This window comes from Abramis brama (genome assembly GCF_963993115.1).
Source record: "Abramis brama genome assembly, chromosome: 23".
NCBI lineage: Eukaryota > Metazoa > Chordata > Actinopteri > Cypriniformes > Leuciscidae > Abramis > Abramis brama.
Window position 1 is genome coordinate 10,344,834 of NC_139985.1, and position 23,247 is coordinate 10,368,080.

General features: G+C 36.5%; 1 protein-coding gene and 2 long non-coding RNA genes across 3 annotated transcripts in view; 1 reads left to right on the forward strand and 2 right to left on the reverse strand.

Annotated features, from left to right (window-relative positions):
* The window catches only part of nmur3 (neuromedin U receptor 3), a 53,243-nt gene extending 50,102 nt beyond the window's left edge, over window positions 1-3,141 (reverse strand). The window contains exon 1 of the mRNA XM_084100283.1: window positions 3,044-3,141. The gene's annotated coding sequence lies outside the window, so the exon portion shown is untranslated. The remainder of the gene's footprint in view (window positions 1-3,043) is intronic.
* Window positions 3,142-11,663: 8,522 nt separating this feature from the next.
* Window positions 11,664-12,637, forward strand: LOC311074744. Its single transcript, XR_014604355.1, has 3 exons — window positions 11,664-11,740; window positions 11,841-11,990; window positions 12,536-12,637. It is a non-coding gene; the product is annotated as an uncharacterized lncRNA (long non-coding RNA).
* Window positions 12,638-20,250: 7,613 nt separating this feature from the next.
* Window positions 20,251-21,051, reverse strand: LOC311074553. Its single transcript, XR_014604320.1, has 3 exons — window positions 20,937-21,051; window positions 20,772-20,822; window positions 20,251-20,698 (listed from the first exon to the last, which is right to left on the reverse strand). It is a non-coding gene; the product is annotated as an uncharacterized lncRNA (long non-coding RNA).
* Between the last annotated feature and the right edge of the window lie 2,196 nt (window positions 21,052-23,247).

Consider the following 23,247-nt stretch of genomic DNA (forward strand, 5'->3'; position numbering starts at 1 on the left):
ACATCGGGAAGGCTTTCAACAAATGGAGAGATCTCCGGTCTGCACACACTAGGAAGCGCCCGCGCCCTCAGATCACTTGGACGTGGCTGTGTACAAAAGGTAAAAACGATATAAATACTGTTCGTTGGAATCTCCGGTCTGCTCTAGGGCTCAAACGGGATCCTCAGTTGGCTTTTCTCTTGATAAAACGGTAAGATATAGCCCAGTCTCTAATGTCTGATACGGCAAATCTATGACAACAAAAATGATGTAATAATCTATGAATATTACCTTGAGACATTTGAGTGTACTTTGTTGACCAGCTGTGTATGGTATGATTATTATTTTGAGCTTTTACAAAGTAATAACTTATATTGTTCATGAACGTGTTTCCATAATAATACAATCGTAAGTGGATACAGTAAACACATAAAACAGTTCAACATGGAAACAAAAACCGAAGTTTTCTACTACCCCCGTTTTCCCCTCACACATAAGTGTGTAATTTACTCAAATGCCTTTCCTTTCACATATTTAAAATGACTTGCAGATTTATAACTTTATTACCTCTGAAGACATTATGAGTATGACTGTAAACAAAAGATTTGTGCGGCTGATGCTCCTTTATGAACAGCTCGTGCTCGTTCAAGCGTGCGTGTGCGTGTGGTCCATGAGCGTGCACACCTCTGGTTGCAGTTTCGCTTGTCGCCAGAGGGGGCATAGTTCTGCAAAAAGTCAGAGACTTGCGCAATGCACCTTTAAACCCTAAACCTAACCGATAGTGTTAACAAAAGCAAATGTGACATAAAAACGCAATCGGAACCATAGCATTTTAGCTCTTTTATCGTGACTTGTTTTTCAGTCAAGTAGCCTACAGTAGGCTACCAGCTGAGCTACGCAAACTCCAAAATATATTTGTTTACAAATCATGCACTATATGGTAAAATTGTTTTGAGGTCATAACATAATTGTGCAAAGTGCCGTGTGAAAACAAGTCTTTATTAATCCATAATATGCCCCTGTAATCATAATTGTGTGTGAACATTTATGTTAAAAAATGTTGCCACAGGTACGTTTTTCCAATGAGCCTGTGTTGCATAATATACACATTCTTGATCATTAGGCCACATAAGAACTCAAACCTGTTTGCTGCATAGCACTTTCTGCAAAAGCAGCCACCTTGATTTGATACCCTGTGCTTTGAGTAGAAATTGATTAGGTACAATGTTCTTTCTGCTTTCGGTTCTGTGTTTGCTCGTAAGCTCAGGAAAGAAGAAGCAAGCCGACTGCTGATGGAACTATAATTTGCCTATTTTGAAAGCGTCAGTGAAATGGTGAACAAACAGAATGGAGAGTTCCATTTCTTTCACTTTGAAGGTTTTGGTCATTAGAGAGGATTTCTCTTCATGTCCAACCACAACCAGCCCGAAAAATATAGGGGTGTGCGTGTGTGTGTTCGCAATACTCTTTGCTTTGTCAACAACACTCCCATTTGATGATAGTGATTGTAGGATGGTTTGTTTGCATCATTGAGAATCCAAGCCATTACAGGTGCAGACTAGTGGTTCCCAAAAGAGCATTTGAACAAAAAGTTCTAAATTAGAACTAAAATATAGTCATATTCTGTTGTGTTTGGAGCAATCGCTGTCTTGGGGTTTTCTAATCGAATGCCGTCTTGTCTGCAAGGCTAACAATGAGGAGTGGCAATATGCACTGATGCAATTTTTTCCAATCTCTCTGTTTTATTGCAGAGCTACTATAGTCCAGTGGATTGACGCAAACACAATATCCTGCTGTGTCACTGTCCAGTTTTGTCAGGATTAAACTGATGCATTATCCATGCATTATTATCACAAACAGGCTCACTTCTCAAACATACTGACAACAAACACATTATGATTAAAATAAACTATTTATGCATAGGCTCACAGATGCTTTTTTTTAATTGCAGAACTTATTTATACATACATACAAGATCAGGGAAATTAAGCATAGTTGTATCTCTTACGGTGAACAATCATAATGACAAAAACAGGAAATAAATATCATGGATTTGCGTACATCAAAATATGGAATTATATACAGAAAAAAGAAAAGTACAATAATATGGTTAAATCATAACTTTGAATAACTTGTCATAATGCATAAAAGAAAATTCACTTTTTTTTGTTATTTAAGTATTCAGCAAGAAAAACAACAGCTTTGGGTTTTTATTATAAAAGATAACCTCTGAGGACGAAGGTGTGGGTCACATTTGTAGAGCTAAAAACATAAGAACTTAAGTCAACCCAAAATGTATTGGTTATACGACAATTTCTTCAACAAAAAGGAAGCTGTTTCTTCAACAAAACCACAAAAAAAATATTTAGAAAATATTTAGAAATGGATAGATTTTATGAAGGAATTTTCTTCAATTTACATTTGTTACAAAGAAACCCCAATATAATTTACCCCTTGTCACAATAAGAATAATTATTTTTATAATTATTACAATATTTAATATTATTAAAAACGTTATAATATTTTGTTTTATATAAATTGTGTTTTATTGGTGTTTAACGTAAATGTCATCATTGTTTTTGTGCCAAATACTCTGATTGCAAATAAAATGCATTTAAATACCACCAAAGTGAGCTATTTTAGTAGTTTGTGTATAAGTGTAGCTCTTTGCTTTTTCAATAGAGCTTAACTATAGGCCTTATGCGCCAGAGAAACGAGGGCGCCGCCATCTTTAGAATATTGTCTTTGAACTTCCGTTTTTGCGGTCGCTCTGTATATTTCTATGGCATTGCTGTCCAGGAGTAATTAGCTTTTGAAGTGGATTTATTTAATATAAAGTTAACAAAAGTTAACGAAAGTTATCATGAGGATTGTAATGTTTAAACCAGATGTCTTAACAAATGTCAGTAGACCGAGAAGATTTTAAAACGAGCCGTTCATTCATAAATACGCAAGATCGCTGTGAAAATAAAACCAGTCAAAAGACAACGAGCGCAGCGCTGAAAAGGGGCGGGGCTACATAAGGTCTATAGTTGAACTATTTTATGTTATGAGAAGCATGTACCTTGAGAAGCTACAGGTTAGCGTCCCCAACTCTGTCTATCGCTGATTCAGCCATTTATCCGTAGCACTACTAATGTATCAACCCCTGACAGCCCTACAGTTTATAGGGAGATGGCCTTGTGTACAATCTAATTCCTAAATCCCAGTTTGCAAGCTAGCCAGCTGACATCTACATCCTGTATGTGCTCATAACAGATGGATTTATGAGATTAACTAGCACTATTCATCACTTCATGACAGGGCTGCATATGATTTAGCCATAGAGAAAACACGCACATCCTCTTTTGTTATTGAAGAGGAGCTCAAAATGTAAACGACAGGCTGTATGCAACCACCAGAGAGGTTACATAGTAACCTATAAACCTCTTTATATAGCTTGACTCAATGTAATTCTGAATTCCCTCAATGCAATCCCTCTGTGAAGAGCCACACTTCTGAGACTGAGAAAATGAGAGTGCTGATCATTTTCCTCTTCCTGACCATAAGCTAATCTCACAATGTGTGCAGGTTACGGTGGGTCAAAATTGGTCCATTCACACAAACCACTGTCACTTTGTGAGGCTGGATCGAATTGACAGTTTGTTTGAGAAAAATATTACTAGCTTCACTGTCAAGCCAGTGTGATTGTGGCACTGCAATCTCAAAGCGTTTCTGTATTTGATAAATGTGAGTGTCTTGTAGGAGTGGATATTTAATATATTGGAAATCTGAAAATCTGGGTTTTCCTTCTATGTAACAGATAACATAGGGCACCTTTCATAATTATGACAAAATACTGACAGAATATACTGTCACAGTTCGTTTTCATTAGTCACAGGTTTTCCTTTGTTTAGTTTTCCCGCCACTCCTTTGTTACCATGGTCACCATCATTATTGAGTAGCAGCTGTGTTTCATTTGTGTTTGCTGTATAAGTTGGTCCCTCACATCCATTCTCTGTCTGATCACCGTTATGTTAAGTGTGTGTGGATCAACCTGTTTGCCTGTCTTATAGATTGTAATTAAAACTTTGTAAATTAAATGATCGTCTTCTTTGTCTGCCTTTCTGAAACCCACGTGACAACTACTTTTTTATAACCATTTATTCTCATATGTATCTGACAAAAAAACGTTTTTGATTTTTTTGTCAGGACACGTGTTACAATTTAATAAGAGATTATAATTTGCACAAAGAACATTTATTTTTTAGACTACAATGATTGGAATTAGTATTCCTCTTGGAAAAATATATATATATGTATATTTACATTTCAGCACATATTTTTCCTTCTTGAGTGTATTTGTAATCCCCATTATTCTCAATGGTTATGCTGATTACTGTAACACTGACATCTTTTAAATACTAGCAATCCTTTTAAATCTTTCAAATAGATTTATGATGATTTAAATGAAAAAAAAAAGGTTTAATATTTTATTGACAGATAGCTACAAATAAATACTCTCATAATGAGAATAACTGAGAATGTTGAGAATTTAAAAGTATGTCAGAGAATATTATGGGACTTGGTAATAAGAACTTTAAGCAAAACATTTATTTCTTTGTTTTGGTTTTTCGGGGTAAATATGATGCAGATACGGCCTTGACAGGTTTGTTATTGTTAATTCATTATTTAATTAAACTTTCATGAATATACCTTTTCGAGGTAAAAGTATTGCACATTGACTTTTCAGTCAGACTAAGACAAGATTATTATTATTATTAGTCGCCTGATTTCAGTGTTCAAAATTGAAAGATTTCTCTGTATATCAATTGAACATGACATTGATGAGAAATTATTTGATGTTCCTCTTTTCAGCTATTTATGAATGGCTGAATCCTGAATGTGATTCAGTGTATAATTCCCGCTTCAGACTTTCAACATCAATCAATGTAAATGGTGGCTAATGTTAGCTCTTCACTCTCAGTACATCCCTTCAAAAGAGAGCCAGGCTATCTGCAAGGTAAATAATCTTAGGAGGTCTGCATCCAAATGTCTGTCAGTTTAAGTGTGTAGTAAAAAAGTCCTTTTTTATGACTAGTTTATGACAGACCCATGTGGGAAAAATACTTTGCAGTGAGGGACAATAATTCACATCTTGACTTCTTATTGAATTTCTGTCTTATTGGGACAGTGGGTACAGATTCTCCCTGGAGGCAGTAAAGACCCTGAAAAAGCTTATGGAGTTTGACACGAGTGCTAACCCGCGACAGACCTACGGCGATGCAGCGTCCCTATGTGCCGACCCTGACCTGCCAGGAGAGTTCAGAGCTGTGCGAAAAAGATGATGCTGACGAAGTCTTCCAACGTCTGGGTTGGTGTGCTGTAAAAATCACAGATACACATATTGACGTATGAGATGCTGTCTTTTAATATAATTATACAATAATAATACATACCGTTCAAAAGTTGTGATGGTAAGTGTGACAGTAAAGACGTACAATGTTACAAAAATCTAATTTTAAATAAATGCTGTTCTTTTGGACGTTCTATGTTATATCCTAAAAAATGTATCACAGAAAAAATATAAAGCAGCACAACTATTTTTTTAACATTGATGATAAGACCAAATCAGCATATTAGAATGATTTCTGAAGGATCATGTGACACTGAAGACTGTGTAATGATGCTAAAAATTCAGCTTTGATATCACAGAAATAAACTACAGTTATACTCTTTATTTCAATAGTCCAATTTAGACATTCTACTAAGTAACCTTGCAACTACATGTCAACCATCTGTCATTAGAGTATTAGTATACTGTTAGTAGACTGTTAGGTGTTGGGTTCAGGTTAGTAGGATAGGTTGACATGTAGTTTCAAAGTTACGGTAACACTTTAGTTTAATGTCCAATTCTCACTATTAACTAGTTGCTTATTAGCATGCATATTACTAGGATATTGGCTGTTTATTAGTAATTGTGAAGCACATATTATGAAGCATCTACCAGCAGAGTGTAACTGGCCCAAGCAAAACCATGACTTCCTGTTTTTTCTCATATTATGTTAGATTTTGTATCGAGCACCAAAAAGAGAGCAAAGGAAGTGTGTTTCTCTGTTCACTGCAACAGTTAACATGTGATTTGTCATGACGCACAGAAATCTTTTGAGCGAACACATTTGTGCTTTCATCTTTTCCCCTCATGGAGCGGTATCAATGGGCAGCCTGATTTCCCTGTCAGTCTCCCAGGCACGCATTACCTTTCCCCAGCAGTGGCAGACGGCAGAGGTGAGGAATAATCACCTTAACTGTGATTCTGCAGCCGCCATTATAGCTCTGGCAGAGGCCTGATCAAAAGAGCTGACGGCCGAGAATATTTCTCTAGTGTTGGTGCATCACACGCTTCCTCATATTTTTCTGAAAACCGCAATACATTGTTGATGAATAGAAAGTTCAAAAGAACATTAGGCCTATTCACTGTAAAAAAATAAAAAAATATTAAAAAAATTATATATATATATATATATATATATATATATATATAAATGTTATACAAGATTCAACTCATTTATTTCATTCAAATCAGTCGGTTTAGTCATTTAAGTTGAAATTACTTAAACATCCAAGTTGATTGTATATTTAAAAATTGAAGGCAGCAACTTTTTTACAGTGTTTATTTGAAATAGAACATTTAGTAGCATTCTAAATGTCTTCACTTTCACTTTTGATCAGTTTAATGCGTCTTTGCTTTATAAAAGTATAAGTTTCTTTAAAAAAGAAAAAAAAGAACTTAATGACCCCAGTCATTTGAATATTATAGATTAAAAGTAAGTGATGTCAACATGAACTCAAATATTTTTCATCAAAGAGGATCTTAATCAAATGATCTGAGCTGGTGTGTGAATCACGCTGGCTCGTCACCCTTATTTGGCAGCAAATTGTCTCTTTTGTGTGCATTTTTGTTTTCTAATGAATATAAGGCGAAAACAAGTGTCAAGTCGATACTTAATGAAATATAACTCCAGTAAGTGTCATAAGCTTTGACAGAGTAACCTCTGAGCAGTACAATTGTACTTTAGGGAGGCATAGAGATCTTGTTGCATGCATAATTGTCTCTTTGTAAACAAGGCTTCTCTCTGTAATGGGCCATATCTTTTATTGCCATCTTAAAGGCTAGACTGTTTTATTGGCTGAATGTGAGAGCACTCCAGAAGTTTCCAGAGTGGATAAGTCGCATTATTATCAGCAAACATAACACAGGGTCATTAGACAGAGGAGGCTGACCTTTATAACGCTCTGTCAACAGTGAAAATCATCAGTCCTATAGACCCTGTGAGATCTGTGCCAACACAGCCTGCACCGGCTGTTTCTGAGCGCACACACTCCCAGCATCCTGCACATGGAGCACACAAGATCATGTGTCATCAAACATGCATACACTCAACAGGGTAAAACACGTTACTAATTATAATTTACAGAGCAAAGAGAAAAATATGTATTTAAGTGTGTTTCATTGAATGTTTGGGTCACATGGTAGCCTTCAAATGTTTTTTAAAAAGAAACAAAATTTGGTTTTGAATGAAGATATACTGCCCCCTAGTGAATAAAAACTATTACTATTACATACATATACATTAGACCTGTGCACAATCCTGTTCCTGGAGTATGGTGGCGCATTGCTGCTACATATTATTTTTTCCACTCAGTTGTCGTAATAACGAGATGTTATGTAGGCTACTGGAGATCTACCTTCAAGTTCAGCTCCAACTCTAATCAAACACAATGGGGACAACTGAACCAGCTAATTAAAATCTTCAGGTGCACACAAAGTTAACTGAGTAGGTATTTATTTTAAATAAGTAGGCAGGCAGTATGTTTAGTAGTTGTTGTATAAATGTGTGTTGTACGAATGCAATCCTGGCAAACTACATTCGCCATGTTGTATCATGTGACCTTCCAGCGTCAGTTACGTCGTTTTACTGCCATTCACAAATCGCATACTCTCAGGTAGCCTAGCCTACTTATTTTGAATAAGTGTATTACTTCGCGACCGCTAAAAAAGAAGTACATTCTATATATTAATTATTATTCATTATTAATTCTTTATTCCAGACTCCAGTGCTTCCATAACCAGGAGGAATACCTTGTATCACTTAATGTAGGATAATTTAAGACCATTATGATTGTATTTCTTGAATCACAAAATCGACACATGAAGTTATACATAATTCCTCAACAGCATGCAACGTAGGGAAAATCATACAAACATTTGGCTTGCACTTGACCACCTTGGGAGTTTAAGCAAAATTCTTAATGCATCATTAAATGCCACTTGAAACTTTTTCATTTTAGCTTTACTATATCTACACCATAGATGTGCCGTAAAAATTATGTACAGTAAGCTCTAAAAAGGGCAATTTTAACATTTACAAGCCAGCATATTTGCCCATTTACAGCACTGGCGCTGCACATCATCATCATCATCATCGTCATCATAATTTAGATCTTTTCTAATAATGTGACCCAAGTATTTTATTTTATTTACCATATTTAACACTTGATCACTTAAATAAAAAAGAGGGAAAGTTTTGCTTAAGGTACTCTTTAGTTTTAACAATCATAATCACACTCTTTTTAGTATTAAATTTAATATCATACTGCATACCATAGTTTGAACATATACGAAGCAACTGTTGTAATCCAGCACTATAAGGGGACAGAATAGATCATCAGCATACATCAGATGGTTAATAAGACTATCACCTATTAAACATCCGGTCTTACAGTTATTTAAGTCAATAGAAAGATCATCCTTATACAAATTAAAAAGAAGCACCCTCATGTTGTTCCAAACCTGTATGATTTTCTTTCTTCTGCTGAACACAAAAGAAGATATTTTGAAGAATGTCGGTAACCAAACAGTTGATGGGCCCATTTCAATTTTGGGTGAACTATATCTTTACTACTACTACTACTACTTCTAATAATTCTAATAATTATTATTACTATTATTATTCAAATCTAGACAAAATGCATTTACCCATCTCTTCCACTAGAGGACAGCACTGTCCCAAGTAACGTTTTGGTCTTTCATTGACGTCCAGCACTGTTGAAACAGGTGTTCCATAGAGTACATTTTGAGTACATTTCCTTCAGGCAAGCAGTTTTATTCGATTATAGCAACTAAATGTCTTAAGCTGTAGGTTATGAACACATAAGCGCCTACGTGGCAGGACAGAGTTGCCTCAGCTCTTTTGGGAAACTCCATGTATTTTTGTATAGGCTACTTGAGAAACAGATGTACTATAGGCTTATTTGTTTTCACATCTCATGATTTCAGTGTTTATTGAAACACATTTGCATAAACAACCTGCGCCACACAATTCATAACGCACTAATAAGAAACGTAGGCTATGCTCAAAAAGACATTAGGCTACACTTGTGAAGAAAGAACACGTGTTTGCTCGAAGCTTCCAAAAATGCTGAATGTATTGACCACGAGTTGATAACTCATCAGTCTGTGCGGTTTACAGCTCACATCAGATCTACGAGAATCAAACGGCAACGGTTCCTGTCCAAAAGCATCAGACAATCCCACACAGAATACTAACAGCTAATGTGCTGTTTCGGGAGGGAGTTATGTAAGGATATCAAAGTGATGTTTGCGTAGGGAGCAGAGAACAGCATATTTATACTTTATTGTAATTTATTTTTTTGATGTGGTTTCCATATTCAGCAAATGTCTCCCTCTATGATAATAAAGGAGAGTCTGTGGAATACTTGTCCATAACCAAAGTTGTTTTTTCAGGATTTGTAAACTAAAAAATGCTCTAAATTTCTCAAGAAATGACATTTAACACATTGAATTAAATGTGAAATTTTGAAGTAAAAATAAAGAAATATAATTTTCTTGTATGTGAAACAATTTTCTGTTTTATTTACAACTTCCGAAATGATTTGATGTCCAGCTAAAATTATATATATATATATTTATATATATTTTAAGAACATTTTGCTAACATTCCCATTAAGTTATGAAAACTTTGTTACTGAATGTTAGGCTACCTTACGTTCAAGACATGTTTTTTTTGTGCGTTTTTTTTAAAGAAAAATTCGTAGTTTCTTAGTAACATTCCACTTTATCATTTTGGAAACATTATGGGAATGTTACTTTTGAATGTTCTATATTATTGAAACAAGAAAAAAAAATAATAATAATTAAGCTAGATGAACTAAAATAATAATAATAATAAAACGTTACTGAATTTTGAGAACTTTATTAAAGATCAGACAACTTTGAACAAACATTCTGGAAGAACGTTTGTTCATAACTTTGAGAGAACCTTGCCAGAACGTTCTGAGAATGTTCACTGTTAGCTGGGTGTTTTGTTCAATAACTTCATGAGAAGTTACTTAAGGACACCGCTTTTCTCAAACATGTTTATTATGCCCAAATACACAATGATGTTGTAAACCAACCTCATTTTGTCAACCTCAGTGGGTGGCATTTTCAGAAAAGGGTCTTTTGAACTGTAACTTAGCTTGACCTGCTGTGATCTTGGCTCCTTGCAATGATCTAACTCAGAACAATATACGCATACAAACAAGCAGAGCAAGTGAACTTTTAACAGCAGAATAATATGTTAAAGAAAACTAAACAAAAACCTGGGACAAAAGTCAGCGGGTTGGCTGCATGTGATAACATGCAGTTCCAGAATCCCAAGAAATCTCATTCTCATGCTCGTCCTGATCCACACACTTCTGTTTGTTATTTTGACAATGGTGACATCTGAGTAGGGAAAATGTCCTGGGTATTCCTGAAATTTTGACAGATGGAGTCTTGTTTAGGCTCTGTTCTTTCTGTTGCTGTTACTCTGTTACTTTCATCTGCCTTTGCTGCGTTGAATTTACTAAGGCCTTTATATTGAACTTCTTGAAGAGGTGTTATTTTACTGCAGTTTGGCAGATTGATGTAGCCTATTCATACCCTCCCACACAACTAGCCTTTCAGTGACTCGGTTGGAAAACTGACTCCTCAGTTATTTTTTGAGATGAGATAAGTAACAGTGTTTGAAAAATGTGCATGTGTTTTGTTAATATTATTTCTTGTTTGTGTTGTGCAATTTGCGTGTTATGTTAGGACTTCTGCTTTGCTGTCTTGTAATCGGGGGTCTTGAAGCCGTGGTTTGCACACTAGCATAAACGAAGTTTGTAACGTTAGATTTTACGGTCACTGAATAAACACAAGCAAATTTTAGTTGAAATATGGGCTTTAATTAAACGACAATGCTGGTATTTTTAATTATGTGAGTCAGCTATAACTGTGAGATAAGCTGAATATAGCATCTGGTATGCTCATATGTTATAACATTACTTTGTGCTTGGCAAACCAGGTTGGAAGAGCAGTCATGTAACTGTCTGTATCTAAGATAAACTGCGCGTGCGCAACTAAATCCAACCAGCATCGTCATAAAATCAATTTTTTTCCGGAGCCTGGGTTCTGTTGAAAAGCTTTCAATGCTCTCTTTGTCTTCAGAAAAGGCAGCAAATTATCAGTAGTATTAAAATTAAGTTAAACATTTTGTTTGTCTCAAATTACATGTGGCTGCCTGGCAGACTATATGGACTAAAATAATAATAGATTTTTAATTTGGTATTTGTGTAATTGGTAATACATTTGGTAATGTTTACGTTTTTTATTCCCTAGCCTAGCCCTCTGCCACAGCTGCTGATATCCAGAGAGAGAGAGACCTATCCAGCACACCTTGCTTAATTGTGCAAGGTATATTCTTCCCTTATTTTATAGAGTAGTTCACTTTTAAATGAAAATTACCCCATGATTTACTCACCTTTTATTATCATATTGTGTTAATGCATTTCAGGAGAGACACTAATCGCAACAAGTGTTCATAGAAGGAACAGTTGTGATGGGGCCCAAAACAGTCTTTTGAATGGAGTGGCTGAAACCTTCGCTGCTTACTATGTGTTCAACATGCAGTATCCTAAAGACGCCTCAGGGACTTTATACAAAGGTATGTTTAAACTGTTTACACACTAATAAAGAAAATGAGGTAACACTTTACGGTAAGGGTACATTAATTATCATGAATTCATGTATAAATGCATGCATGAATTACACATTCATTCATGCATTAATATCTCATGAATCATCAGGAAATTTGTCAATCCACATAGAAGTTTTTGTTAACATTAGAATATTTTATGTGAATTTTAACTGTTTCCAGTCAGGATTTCTTTTTCAAATGGTTAAAATGTGCATTAAAAAGTTGGATGGAGACCCAGCTATTGCTGTTAAGTGTCTGTTCTATAGTAGAGTTGGTTTTCCCCTGCAGGACATAATTTGTGTAAACAGAAGAGACTGACGGACAACAGTTTAACATTACAACTTTCATTAATTCATTAAATTAAATTGTATGGTTAAAGTTGTTAATGTTAAATAAATACATCAGTCATTTTATTTTATGAGCAAGTAGGTTACTTATGTTTTTTATACAGTATTTGTCATTATTTAACAGATATGAAAACTTTAACTTTTTTCCTCTCTCTCGGTTTTCAGAGCTTTTTGTGGAATCCACTCCCAGACGGGCAGTAAAGCCGAGAAGAGACACAGGCTCAACGCACCTGTTTGCACCCTCCTAGAAAACTGGACTTTGAGTTGATGGGATAGTAACATGAACAACTTCCCCTATGCAGTTCAAGTCTGGCTGGACACCTTTGTTAGTTAGCTTATAGGCTACTGTGAATATTCACGTTTGAGTGATGACGTTTCATTTAGCCTACATTGCAGAACAAAACATTAGTCTTTTACAGCAATGTTATCCACTGCTATTCAGTTTATTTTCATAAATCCAAAAGGCGTTATTTTAAAAACCCACGAGAAATTCGGAGGGAACCATGATGACTCGAAAACACTAAACTTGCAGGGTTTTTTTGCCCTACGGAATCGCTCTACCCATTGTGGCGCTAGGTAGCCCCGCCCACAGTGAAATCCCATTGGTCCAAAATCTTGTTCCACACAGACTCTTTCAACGGCTCTGGCTCCACATAGCAGTACATCATAGATCAATGTGTCTGATTGGCTGTGACTGAAACATGTCATTGAGTTTGGCGTTCTGGGTTTCCCGATAACATTGTCTCTTAGCGCGCTACGAAGACTCTTAAGGTATAACTTAACTGAAGGTATACCATTTCTAGGTGTGTTTCCCGAACTATACCTTAGGAAGCCGCTTAAGATATACCTTCTTACGTGCGACGTTACCCGGTGCTGTCCGTGGCGATGGTGCTGAATTGGCTGATATCGATGGCTCGGAGAATCAATTATTCTCTCTTGCAGGGGCTGTTTATGTGAGAAAGCGGTGTTCTTTATAAAAAAAGTACTTCAGAAATAGTTGAAATTGCATTTACTAGGACTCATGGGATATTATTAAAAATAATCCAAACTATAATAGCCTATAATAGCATTGCCTACATATTTTTAAATTGTATCATATATTGCTGCCATAATAACCATTTACATTTTTTATGTGCTTTCTTCTCTTTCCCATTTTTGTTCGCTGAGGTGGAGCTGCGATGAAATATTGTTCTTGTAAATACTTCAGTAATAAAAGTGTAGGTCTCGGACGGTGCTCTGCAGTGATCAAAAAGGATTTAAACAGTGAATTTTGAATCTCTTCTTGAAAACGCAGAGAGGTGGATTCAGACGGCAATTAAATTACCGTACGACCTGTTTGTCAAAAAACAGGAGGTACTAATTTGGCCAGGGATTTTTACGTGGGTTGGGTGAGAAGCCCATGATACGAGCCCATGATAAACAATATTAGCGTCCGAATAGGACTTAACTGACAGTAGCCTATGCTTTCACTGGCCTTTAAAAGCGCTCTTTAATTAAAATAAATGTATACAATTTTATTATATATAATAATATAATTAAAATTCTGACAACAATCAGTGTAATGACAATTTTATTCTTTGCATGAAAACACTCGAATTAGCCTAACTGAACACTGTCTGGGTGTATTAAAACTTTTGAATTATATTCGTATAGACCTGCAACAGTGATAAGGTAAAGCTAAGAGTGGTCCAGACCAACCTTCCGAACGTATGACTTACAGAAGGTATACTTAACTAAGAACGTTTCGGGAAACACGTAGGCTATTAACAATAAGGTAGCCTACAGCTTAAGGTGTAACTTCAGAACGACGTAGCGTTAAGAAGGTTTCGGGAAACAGCCCTGAACGGATGCAGATTAAAGGTTTACCCAAAAACGAAAATTCTGTCATAATTTACTGGGCGAAAATCTGAGCGATTTCTGTCCCTCCATTGACAGCCACACAACTATCACTTTGACACTCCAAAAAGTTCATAAAGACATAATGCAGTTTAGTCCAAAATTCCTGAGGAGACCCAATCGCTTTTCATATGACGGTGAGTAGCCTAAATTATGACATAATTTTAATTTTTAGGTGAACTTAATATCTTTTCAAACTGGAGTCCGCTGTTATGATAGAGGAAAAACTAAAAACTAAAAATGTGTTTCTTAAGGCTGTCAAATTTAAATTAAGATATTAATTAAATAGGCTATGCCTAAACCAATATGTTTCTATCAGTTGATGGCTATTACAGTTTTGTTCTGATTTCTAAAAACTGGTTGAAAATCATGAAATTAATCTCAATCTCAGTTAATCTAAAGCTAAATCAGTTTATTATTATTACTATTATTATTATTATTAATAATAATAAATACAATTATATCTTTCTTTCTATCTGTGTTCAATATAGCCTTGGATGAACACAGCAGTATATAGGCCCCACAGTATGTTGTGTTGAATTTATCTGTTGTGTTGCGTGGCAATGTATAGCATAAACTGTTATTAGCTATTGCTGAACTGAACGGACCCTTATTTTCTACCAGGCCTGCTCTTTGTTAATATAAAACAGGGCAAATTGGCAAGATTCTATTCATGTATTTGCTGAAGAACATAGTGTAAACAGTTATTTGAACAAGTTACAGAGTTTGTCCTCCAAAACATTACAGTCTACATACATAAACAGAAGACCATGAGGGGACTGTTAATATTTTACTATTTTGACTTTTGACTGTTCTTGTGAAAGACTGCCCATGTGTAACGTCTTTCATTTATGTTAAATGCACATCATGGACACACACACCTAAACAAAACAAGACTGGGACACTCAAACTCAAGACACACATCTCTTACTTGTTACTATATTTCTAAATATGTCAAATATGTTGAGGTTTGAACTCTGAGTAATATGACTGGATTCCCAGGACATCATGGATGTTATTGCCTGATCGTGTGTGTATAAATAGGACCCATCTTCCTTAATATAGTATGTTATGGTATTACACTGGCTCTTGTCTGCTTGATCATTCTCCCAAGATATCTCTCTCTCTGCTGCTGCTGCTGCCACACATCACAGGGGTTGAGGCGCCTGTATCTTCAACTGATGACTGATAGCATCGAAGCTTAAGATTAGATTTAGAAAAATTAATCGAACAGGGACCAATTTCATTCTTGCCAGATGCTAAAAGGCTACACGGCACAGAGGAGCTTCTCACATTGTGCCATCCCATTTCCTATGTGGATACAGGAACACCTCACCCAGTCTAAACCATAGTTTTGTTTGACTGACTGTCGGAAGACTGACGGGAACCTGAGACACTCTGAATACCATCCAGTATCAATATAAGGAGGGGACATTGTTTGTAAGGAAGGAAAGTGTTTCCCTCTCAAGCTATACAATTTATCTTGGAATCGTCTGAGTTTGAGCTTTTGGAAAAAACGCTAAATATATCAATTCCACCCAGAGTCCCTGGCAGTATGCTGCCGGTGGTTGTGTAGCCCTCTGGAGTTCCACTAATAATCCCATTTCATGGGCAGATGGAAGAGTATGGTAGTGGAGAGGGGATTAGAGACTGTTAATTATCGCCTGATTAACTGAGGGACTGTTTGAAGGCGCAAGCCAAAGCCAGGCATATACAGTAGTCACTGAGAGAGAATGTCCTTGGATTGTCTGAGGCAACTGCTGAAAGACATTTTGAGCACAAGCAAGGTGTTCAAGGATTTCATTGAAAAAGTGTTTGGTCTGATGATGAGAATGGAGGTGGAGGTTGTAAGTGGCTCTGAATCATCACCCATCAATTCAATTTGGTCCTCAAACAAACTGACCTCTCAGTATAGTTAGCTCTCATTGTTCCATCTAAGCACACAATTCATACTGTTAAAGGGATAGTACAACAATTTTTTTTTAAATTCTGTCATCATTTACTTACCCACTTGTTCCAAACCTGTATGACTTTCTTATTTCTCCTGTGGAACACAAATGAAGATTGTAATGAAAGTCCACTGAAGGCGAGCAGAGTTGAACCCATGTGCAGTAGCTATTCATTAAATCCCAACAGATACAAAGTAAACTAAGACTTGGCTTGACTTGATACATGAACTGGACTTGAGCATGAACATGAAACAATCACCATTAGCGGCCACAGGAAACACTAGACAAGAGACAATGAAAACATGAGGGCTATATATATGAAAGCTGCATCCGAAATCACATACTCTAAGTATAGGTACTACATTTGAATTTTAACTTTGCAACGTTAAAAAAGTATGTTCTATATAGGATGAATGTGTGTAGAATTAATGTAATCCAGACGTACTACATCTGCCATGTTGTCATTAGGCTACCATGTGACCTACCAGTAGTGATGGCAATTTCAAAACACTGCTTCATGAAGCTTCAAACCTTTACGAATCTTTTGTTCCAAATCAGTGGTTCGGAGCGTGTATCAAACTGCCAGAGTCACGTGATTTCAGTAAACGAGGCTTAATTACGTCATAACTGTTTTGAAACGTTTCGAAACACTTCGAAATTTCAATGGTTCACTGCTAGGAGTGATGATCTCTGTCAACCCATGAATCATGAGGAGGCACTCAGAACCAATGAACAGATCAACATGAAACTGTGGGTTTTACCTGATCTCTGATCAGTTTTATACATTTGTAGACATTTTAATTAGATATTAGTATAATTAAAATGAATAATGGTAGTTAATAGTCTATTATTGGCCTGTTTAGCTGAGCCATTCATAGAACAAACAAAACAAACCCTGGCAATTGAGTAATTAACATGACACTTGATAATCTTATTTGAAAGATTTTACTTTGAATAAAAATATTGTTTTTTAAAACGTGTTTTTATGCATGTTTGGCCCGGGTTTTTGGTTGCATTTATTTACACTGTTCTGACCACTAGGGGTCACCGTGGAGACTGGTCTTGGATTGTTTCGAAGCCTCGACACAAGACGGCACATTTGCTTAAACTTTTTCAGTGTTCCACGAAGCCTCGATCTGCCCAACACTACCTACCAGCGTCAGTTGTGTCCCTCCACCTCCATTCATACGGTAAATCCTCTCCTGTGGCCTCACGGGATAGTAAAGTGTCCATCGAATGCACACTTCAAAATCCAGGGACTTTCGGACATAGAACTCTGTTGGCATACTGTTTTTCACATACTACAGTACAGGTCAAAAGTTTGGAAACATTACGATTTTTTTTTTTATATATATATATATTTGAAAGAAGTCTCTAATGCTTATCAAGGCTGCGTTTATTTGATCAAAAATACAGAAAAAAACAGTAATATTGTGAAATATTATTACAACTTAAAATAATAGTTTTCTATTTGAATATACTTTAAAAAATAATTTATTCCTGTGATGCAAAGCTGAATTTTCAGCATCATTACTCCAGTCTCCATCCAGTCTATCACATGATCCTTTAGAAATCATTCTAATATTCTGATTTATTATGAGTGTTGGAAACAGTTCTGCTGCCTAATATATTTGATGAATAAAAGGTTAAAAAGAACTGCATTTATTCAAAATAAAAAAATATTTTCTAATAATATACATCTTCTTTACTATCACTTTTTATCAATTTAACACATCCTTGCTGAATAAAAGTATTGATTTATACGGTGGCCGAGAGAGCTCAACGCGCTGCAACTGAAGAAAACACATGCAAATAGAAAAACACCTGCAAATTAAGAAAACATCTTCATCAGTTTCACAACACATGTGTGCTCCAAATACTCACAACACAACCAAATACAGAAACGCGCTGCAAAAGTTCACAACACAAACAAATACAGAAACGCGCTGCAAATAGAACAGAACACAACGGAAATGTTTCCGGGGAACCCAATAAGCTGTCTACTTTTATTATTATTTAATTTTTTTGCAAAACATACAGAGATGACACGTTTATGACATACAACTTTGTATACAATATACAAAATGTATTTACAATATGTTCAATGTCATAAGAATACTAAAAAGAACAATGAGCTGAAGACTAAAATAAATAAATAAATAAAAAAAGATAGAGAAAAAGAACATGAGGGAAAGACATTAATCTAACTATATCAGTTACATTGTACACATTTTGTCATGTTATGTTAAAATAAGTTTCATAAGAAATGTTAGAATGCAGCTATAGGGTCCAAATATGAGACGGCAAGTTTTAAAGTTGAGACACTCACACACAGATATGACGCATATTTTAAAAACTTTGTTGTATAAAATGTATATTTATTTGCAACAGTTATGTTAACAGCAATAATACTATATTTCTTGTAAGAACAGCTATTCAGCTGATGGACACGCGCTGCGTTGTCATGGGAACATCCCAGGTGAAAATAATAAGGAAATTACGTTGTCTTTCGTTGCTCCCTTCATCAACATAATGGCACAGAAGTGCCCCGCTCCCTCCAAAGCAGAGCCCGTCTACGGAGAGCCTTGGCACTTCCTATTAGCCCCATTGTATAGATCTTGGTTGCAGTTCCATTAGAATTCCACTGGAGGTGATCGCGGGCGAGTGCAGACTGAATGGGAGTCTATGGGGCTAGGCGGCTAAATGTGTCTCTTTCACCCGATTGCCGTTGACAAAACTCAGATTTTATTGTAGGTTTTGCAAGTTCAACATGGGTTATAGGTCGAAAGTTGAATGAACGAGTACTTATGTCCTTTCGATTTCTTACAGGTTGAGTTGTTGTTGCCCATAACACGCTAGCATTCTGCTAATTAACGCTGATTGGTCAGTGAAGGACTCCTTACGACCAGAGATACCGCTTGATGGCATCGTGGTATCCGAAGCGGGACCAGAAACAAACAAAACAAAAACTCTTCTAGCACGTGTGTTTACCTGTGTCAGCTGTGTTGTCGATGCCTCGAGAGAAAAGAAAGTGCAGAGCGCGAAAGCACCAAAGTGACTGAAGGATTGCCGTAAAGCAGCATCTCTGGTCGTACGATGTGTATGACGTCATTGACATTTTAAAAGACTTTTTAAAGCAAATAAGTGACTCTAAAAAATCTAACACCCAGCAATGTGTAATTTCTTTGCATCTCCTTTCAAATACAACATTCAAATTACTAGACAAAAAATTATATCCTGAGAAAAGTGGATTTTGATGGGTATTTCGCCATAGACCTCCATTCATTCTGCACTCGCCTGCGAGCGCCCCCGCATGGACAGAGACGTGTTACTGCAGCCAGTCCAGAAACCGGAAGTAAGCAGAGAGTGCCAATTCTCTTCCTATTAGACATTCTCTGTCCAAAGTGCCCAATAGGGGTTGTCGCTACTCGATCCGTACCGGAAACACGATCTGTACTAAAGGAGACGCGTTCTCGCACATGCGCAGTACAGATCGTGTTACCGGTACGGATCGAGTAGCGACAGTTGCCGATACTGCGCATGTGCGAGAACGCGTCTCCTTCCTGTCTGATGTCGAAACCATTTACGGCAGTTGTTGTTCGACACTACACGATCCGTAACTGACTTTTATTACTTTTAAAAATCTCTCCCTTCATCCATCCATCTATCTCTCCCTCCATCCATCCATCTATCCATCTATCTCTCCCTCCATCCATCTATCTCTCCCTTCATCCATCCATCTATCTCTCCCTTCATCCATCCATCTATCTCTCCCTTCATCCATCCATCTATCTCTCCCTCCATCCATCCATCTATCTCTCCCTCCATCCATCCATCTCTCTCCCTCCATTCATCTATCTCTCCCTCCATCCATCTATCCCTACATCTATATCCATCCCTCCCTCCCTCCTTCTATATCCATCCATCCCTCCCTCCCTCTCTCCTCCCTCCATCTCACGCACACACACATGCTCTCGCTCGCTCTCACACACACCCTCCCTCAATCCATCACATGCTCTCACTGGCACGCACGCACGCACGCTCTTACACTCTCACACACGCTCTCTCTCACACGCTTTTACACTCTCACACACTGGTGGACTTTAACACCCTAAAGACAGGCTCAAGGTTTCCCTGAAGGAGTTGGGATGCTTCCTTTGTCCAAAATGCAAATCTTTGTCCATGCCTTTGTAAAATATGTACATGTAGGAACTCTATTTGTATAAAACCTTTTTAGTGTCACTTTTCTAACAGTGGCAAGATACTGAAATTTTATCTGTAGAATCTGTCTTACCCTTCTAGGCAAAACCTCTCCATCAGCTTAATGCAACACCACTGGCGAATCAATGGCACCTCCTCCTAAAAACACACAAAAATAAAAAATAAATATTTGATACATATGAGTTTGATGGGATACTTGTGTGAAAATCCAGCTTACCTCTGTGAATATTAATGGACAGGAAGTACAGGTACTGAGAGCATACTGTGAAATACAAATAACACTGTAAGACTTTGATTTTATTATATAACAGCTCTGACAAATGAATTATTCTTACCATCAGCATGTAAACAGCACAGGAATTCTCTGAACACTGTTGAAGAGAAACCTGTAAAAGGGAAAGTCCATCCAAAGTCATTTTAAAAACAACTGCTAGCTTGTTTAAACATTTATACATGCATACTTAAATTAGCTTTACACAATTACATCCTTTAAAACATACCCCAAGGTCTCTTCCTGTTTTTTCAGTCCAGGATCCTGGGTCAATGGAGCTTGCAATGTGCCTGACATTCCAAAGAAAACACAAAATACATAATATGTAATTAAATTATCAGTTATGTATGCTGATAACGAGGCTTTTAAATTAACTTGAAGCCTGATAACGAAGATCTTATGTGAACTTGAAGCCTGAGAACGAGGCTTTTATGTGAACGAAGCCTGAGAACGAGGCTTTTATGTGAACGAAGCCTGAGAACGAGGCTTTTATGTGAACAAAGCCTGAGAACGAGGCTCCCTTTGGAAATTGTAACCAAAAGTATGGACTGTCTAGTGGAGTACTGATCACATAGGAAGCTTCCCATTTACTATCAAATGTGTATTAAATGAAAAACTCCACCCTTAACATTAAATATTAAATAAATAATAAATTCATCAATTCAGTTTTCCCGTCGACATCTAACTGTAGATATAATAAATATAAGTAAACGTGTTAAGACCTGCTTTGCAGTGTTGATACCGTACACCACAGCAGGAAGGTGGAGGTCCCAGTTATTGTGGTTGTCATTAACATACTTTCTGAGAGCACACTTGATGTTCTGATTGGTTCTTTCATCCTGTACATATCAATGCATTTATAAAGTTAATGAATAACAAGCCCAGGCTCATATGGACCATTTGGAGCTGGTTAAAGGGATAGTTCACCCAAAAATGAAAATTCTGTCAGTAATTACTCACCCTCATGTTGTTCCAACCGCGTAAGACCTTCGTTCATCTTCGGAACACAAATTAAGATATTTTTGATTAAATCTGAGAGCTGATCACTCCTCCGTAGGCTGCTAGGTGGCCCAAACTTGCTGGCCCAGAAAAGTTATTAAAGAGATCGTTAATATAGTCCAAGTGACTACAGTGGCTCAATCTTAAGTATATCAAGCGACGAGAATACTTTTTGTGCGCAAAAACAAACAAAAATAACGACTTTATTCCACTATTCATTTCCTTCTCTCTGGACCTCTAGTTGGTTCACGTAGTGTTTTTGCGCAGCACGTCTGTGTTACACGTCACCACGTAGGCTCACTATTGGCCGACGCTGGTCATGTGTGTGATGCGTGATGACGTATAACACAGACGCGCAGCGCAAAAACACTACGAGGCCAATAGTGGTCTAATGGTCTAGTCTGAGTCTAACATCATAACCAACATGGTCAGGCTGGTTGTTTCCATGTTCTAATGCTGCAGCAGCTTCCCGCAAAAGCTCACTAACAGATTTCGCCATATCTCGTCGTCTCGATTACAATATAATCATATTTAAATAATTTCGTTTCACACATTCAACTCATGCACACGGGACGTCGACGACTTCGCTTTACAGAAGGCGTGCCTCTAGCGCCGTTACTAGAATAAGCCACACCCACTCATTAACATAGAATTTGCATGCAGGTTGTCTTTGAAAATGAAAACGAAAATGAAAACTGTGAAATAAAAGAGGAATTAAAATGAAAACGAAAATTTACATTTGTATTTGAATTGTGTCACTATTATTGCGTGAGCGTTACTAAAGAGCATTGTAAAAACTGCATTTGTACTTTCTTTTTCACGTTTGGCTTTTCATTTTAATATTGGCAGTCTTGCCTCGAGACTGCAGTGAAAATGAAATGTGAAATCACCAATTGCATTTTATTTTTCAATTTGACAGGGATAATGCTGTGAAAATGAAATCATTTAATTTCATTCTCAATTTTGTCACATATTTTGCATACTGTTTTCTGTAATGAAATCGTTAATCTGGTTTTAATTTTCATTTTAATCATTTAATTTATTTATTTAAATTTGGCAGAAAATGCCCTCCATATATTTGGAGCACACATGTGTTGTGAAACTGATGAAGATGTTTTCTTAATTTGCGGGTGTTTTTTCTATTTGCATGCATTTTCTTCAGTTGCAGCGCTTTGAGCTCTCTCGGCCACCGTAGGATTTATTTCAAAAAAAGAAAGAAAAAAATTACTGACCAGTAGTGTATATTGTTGTTACAAAAGATTTCTATTTTTAAAACATTTGCTTCTTTTTTTTTTTTATTCTTTTTTTTTTAAACTTTTTATTCATCAAAGTATCCTAAAAAAGTATCACAGGTTATGAAAAAAATATTAAGCAGCAGAACTGTTTCCAACTTTGATAATGAATCATCATATTAGAATACCCAAGAAGAAACCCAAAACAGACGTGACAAAGATATTTTGGGGAAATAAATCTTAGTGATTTGTTGTTGTTGTTGAAAATCACTGGGGTCAGATGTTGTTTGAGCCCCAATTTTTCCTCAA